This window comes from Saccostrea cucullata, unplaced genomic scaffold (assembly GCF_032062105.1).
Source record: "Saccostrea cucullata isolate Sc308-1 unplaced genomic scaffold, CSIRO_AGI_Scuc_v1 ctg23659, whole genome shotgun sequence".
Taxonomy (NCBI): Eukaryota; Metazoa; Mollusca; class Bivalvia; order Ostreida; family Ostreidae; genus Saccostrea; species Saccostrea cuccullata.
In genome coordinates this window covers 1-5,000 of record NW_026941607.1, presented here as the reverse complement: position 1 = coordinate 5,000, position 5,000 = coordinate 1, and the positions used below count along the sequence as shown (strand labels likewise).

Sequence of the window (5,000 nt, the reverse complement as noted above, 5' to 3'; positions counted from 1 at the left end):
CTGCTGATAAACAAGGGGGACAGAATCCCCAGGCTGTGGAAAATCCTCCTGAGACTGTTAGTAAGTCTCAGGAGGTGGGGCTGTTAGTAAGCCCCAGGAGACAGGGGCTGTCAGTAAGCCCCAGGAGACAGTTGGCACGTCTCAGGAGGAGGAGTCCTCGGACTCCCCCAGTCCCACGGAGGACCATGACGGTCCCCAGGGGGGGTCAGTAGCTGCTGACCCCTCACAGACAGGCCAGGAGGACCGGGGTGGTTCTCCTGCAGAGGGGGAGTCCGTGGGCGACTCCTCCCTTGTGAACGAATTACTGAGTGGTACCCAGCTGGGTACCCCAGGGGGTGACACTGTGGTGTCCCCCCAGACGCAATCCTGGGCTGAGCAGATGGAGGCGGAGACAGACGAGGACGATGGGGAGTTTCAGACTGTTAAGAGTAGGAAGCGCAAGGTGAGCGATTTTACGCGAGATGAACCCCTGAGCCCGCTATCTGCCCAGCCCAGCCGTGCAGATAGAGTGTAAGTGAACTTTTCTAATGAACTGATTGTTTAATGGACTATGGCGGCGGTATATTCCCTGGAAAACGACTCGGCCTGTCCCTGGACTCTCCAAAATTACGTAAGGAACTTTTCCTGGTTTTGTTTAATTACTTATATTATAATTTGTGTTTTAGTTATGTTTATTTTGTTCTTTTTGTTTGTGTCTGTTCATTATTATTTTGTTTTGTTTAAGTTTCTGTTCTCATTCTCTGTGTACTTTTTGTTATTCATGTTTAGTTCACTTGAGTTCTATTTCACGAGATTTTTATTTGTCTCAGACCAGGTGTCTAAATTCTTTTGTTCCATTAATACCGGCTCTTCTACCTGTCCTTTTTAAATACCACTCACAATGTCCTTGACTTTAGCAACCTTGAACATAAACGGCCTATTAAATAACCCGTCGAAGTCTGAATTATTTACTCAATGCTTAAAGGAAAAGATCTCTATTGTATTACTTCAGGAAACCCATTTTAATAATATAAATAACGTTTTAGCGATAAAATCTATATTTAATACAGATAAATGTTATTTTAGTTTTGGATCTAACAGAAGTAGAGGAGTCGGAATAATTATTTTAAATCCTGATATTGTAGTTAAAAAATTTCATTTAGACATGGATGGTAGATTAGTGTATGTAGATGTTACTTATAATGATATGAATTATAGAATTATTAACATTTATGCTCCTAATAATGAGAAAGATAGAATTATGTTTTTTGAAGAATTATATCCTTTATTATTATGTAATAGGCATTTAATAATGGGGGGAGATTTTAATTGTGTTTTAAATACAAAGCTAGATAAGATCGGGGGAAACCCCATTTACGGTAGCGTCGGTAGCGACAACTTAAAAAATATTATTAACGATTTCCAACTTAGTGATTGTTTTAGATTTTTATATCCTAATGTAATTAAAACTACTTGGACTTCTTCAAATGTCGCGTGTAGGTTGGACAGATTCTATGTATCTAAGGTTTTATGTAAAAATATTACAAGTATTCAAAATATTCCTTTTGGTCATAGTGACCATGACATTGTATTATTAAAAATTCATGTTTCAAATTCTGATACAATTAATTTTGGGCAGGGATACTGGAAATTTAACAATTCTTTATTACAAGATAAAACTTTCATTAAACAATTTACTAAATATTGGACTGAATTAATAGAGGGGTTTGACATGTATTTAGAGCTATGGGATCATTTAAAAGAACAAATTAAAAATTTTACTATTCACTATTGTAAGAAAAAATCTAATGTTAAGCGTAACGTTTTACGACAATTAGAAAAGTCTTATTATCAAATGCAATATTTCGAAAATAAAAATCCTGGTCAGTTTATAGATAGATTAAAGGAAATTAAAAGTCAAATTAAAGAGTTTCAGCTACAAAATTATACCGGCTCGAAAATTAGGTCAAAAGCTGAAAGTTTAGATAATGAGGAAAAACCGTCCAAATTCTTTTTTCAACAGGAAATTAAAAGAGCCAAACAGAAAACTATTACAAAAATTACCGAGTCTTCCAATACTTATACAAATTCTGGCGATATTTTGGGTGTTTTTAAGAATTTCTATTCTAAATTATACACGGACGAGGGTATTGATCAGGATTTAGCTGACGATTTTTTACAACGCGTGCCAAAATTACCTGATGATATTTCGGCCAGCTGTGAAGGTCACATAACAAAAGAAGAAGTAATAATAGCACTCCGCGATATGGACAACAATAAGTCTCCCGGTGCAGACGGACTTACTAAAGAATTTTACTCTACGTTTATAAATATACTTATTGACCCATTATTAGAAGTTATGAATTGTACTTTTCAAGAAGGACATTTATCAGATAGTCAGAAATTATCTTATATTACTTTACTTTGTAAAGATCAAGAGCATTCTGAAAATGTAAAAAATTATAGACCTATTTCATTGTTGAATTACGACTATAAGTTGATATCTAAAGTAATTACAAATAGAGTCAAAAAAGTTTTAGAAAATATTATTCACCCTGATCAGACCTGCGCCGTGCCAGGGCGCACCATTTTTGATAATTTACATTTAATGAGGAACATTATTGATTATTGTGAACAAAAACAAGCCCCGGTGGCTTTTATTTCTTTAGATCAAGAGAAGGCTTTTGATCGCGTTAATTATGACTTTTTATTTCAAGCACTTTCGGCTTATAATTTCGGGCCTTCTCTCATTCGATGGATTAAAACTTTATATACTGATGTATGTTCCTCAGTTATAGTTAATAATCACATTTCGGAACCTATTTTGTTACATAGGGGGGTGCGCCAGGGGTGCAGCCTGAGCCCATTATTATATGTTTTAGTTTTGGAACCGTTCGCCATCAAAATTAGGGAAGACGAACAAATTTCAGGCATCAAGCTACCAGGATCTTCTAAAACTAGTAAATTATCTTTATACGCAGATGATAGTTTGGCTATTTGTACCTGTGACGCGTCCATAGAGCGAGTACTGTATTGGTGCTCGCTGTATGGACGCGCCTCGGGTGCAAGACTCAATCTACAGAAGACAAAAGGTATTTGGTTAGGGAAATGGAAAAATAGGTCAGACCATCCTTTCGGCATATCATGGGTTGAAAATTGTAAACTTTTAGGGGTTAAATTTGGTAATAATCTTACTTCTGATGATATTTGGCAACCGATTCTCAAGAAATTTATTAAAACTTTAAATTTATGGAAACAGAGGTATTTGTCTTTTGTAGAAAAGTCAATTGTCGTAAAAGTTTTAGCCTGTTCTAAAATATGGTATGTAGGATCTGTCTGTCTTTTACCGGATCATTACTTAAAACAATTCGAAAAAGCTATTTTTAGATTTTTATGGCCCAGTACGGCGGAACCATTAAAAAGAACTGTTTGCTATAATTATAGGAAAAACGGGGGTTTGGAAATTGTGAATATTAGTTTAAAATTACAGTCTTTAAGGTTAAAGCATTTGCAAAATATTTTAGAAAATGATGTTTCAAAATATGTTTTCTTTACTGTTTATTGGGTTGGTTTAAGTTTACGAACATTTCAACCAAGTTTTGCTAGTAATAATAGACCTCATTCAGAGGTTATACCAGAATTTTATCAGGAATGTTTAAAAGATTTAAAACATTTTTTACAGATTGAAAATGATAATTATATGTATTCGTTTGGTAACATGACAACAAAATTTTATTATACAATTTTATTAGAAAATATTGTTACAACTCCACGTGTAATCAGTATATTTCCTAGTGTCAATTTTGAAGTAGTTTTTCAAAGATTGAATGATGATTTTATAGATAAAAATGTTAGAGATATAATGTTCAGGATTATACATGAAATTATACCTGTATCCTATTATATGCATAATATTGGTTTTTACAAAAATAATAAATGTGCACTTTGTAAAATTCACGTCGAAACTATAAGTCATCTTTTTTATGAATGTACTTTTGTGAAGCCTTTGATTTCCATTGTTAAAAACTGGTTAAATATTATAACAAACAATAAGTTTTCAAGATTTAACTTGTCACATATTCGCTTTCATGATTTTCCAATAACGTTTTTAAGTACGGAAACTGATTCCTTGTGTCTATATTTAATTTCATTAATGTGTTTTATTATTTGGCAAGTACGATGTGTTATTAAGTTTGAAAAGAAGGACATTAACTCTAATAGAATGATTTTAATGTACATCAATAAATTAATTCAAAGAATACAAGCCGATTTTTACCGATTTAATGTAAACAAATTTCACAAATACTGGGCTTCCACGCACCTGTTTTGCTCAATTGATAACGGCGACCTTAATCTTAACATCAGTGTGTAAATTCCTTGTATTGTCTGTGTCGTACTCCGTACTCTATGTTGTCAAACCGGTTTTTGTTTCATTCATGTTTTTCTGTGTTGTAGATCGTAGAGGTCAGTAAGTGTCACGTTTGTTTTTATCAGATTTTTAACCTTATATTATACTTTGTCACAAAGTAACTTTGTTAATTTCATATCTATTTGTTATAAATTTACATAATTTGTATTATGTATATGTGCAATAAATATTTTATTCAAAAAAAAAAAAAAAGTATCTGTTCTTATCAGCTTAATATCTGATACGTTCCCTACATGGGAACTACGATATTAAACTGATTTTTGGTCTGAGGTGAGATGTCAGGGGCTTGCTCCGCTCTCGCCACGGGTTGGCCTGGTATTGCAGTACCTCCAGGATCGGCCCACTTTATTTCAAAAATCAATAGCAGTTTTCATCTCTCTCTCTCTCTCTCTCTCTCGTCTTTCTTTTTATAACTCTATATCAAATTACATGTATTTCACGTACCACATATAAACATTCCTTTTTTCAAATCATCTTATTCTGAAATACATTGATTTTTATTTCCATATACATGTGTTTTATCTTTATTTTGCAGATTTCCATTCCAGACAGAAATTACAAAAGGAGAGGAAAAAATAAAAAGAAAGAAAAG

General features: G+C 33.6%; 1 non-coding gene across 1 annotated transcript; it reads left to right on the top strand.

Annotated features, from left to right (window-relative positions):
- The first annotated feature begins 4,570 nt into the window (after positions 1–4,570).
- Positions 4,571–4,757, top strand: LOC134258167 (U2 spliceosomal RNA). The gene has a single exon (XR_009990103.1). It is a non-coding gene; the product is annotated as a U2 spliceosomal RNA (small nuclear RNA).
- The last annotated feature ends 243 nt before the right edge of the window (positions 4,758–5,000 follow it).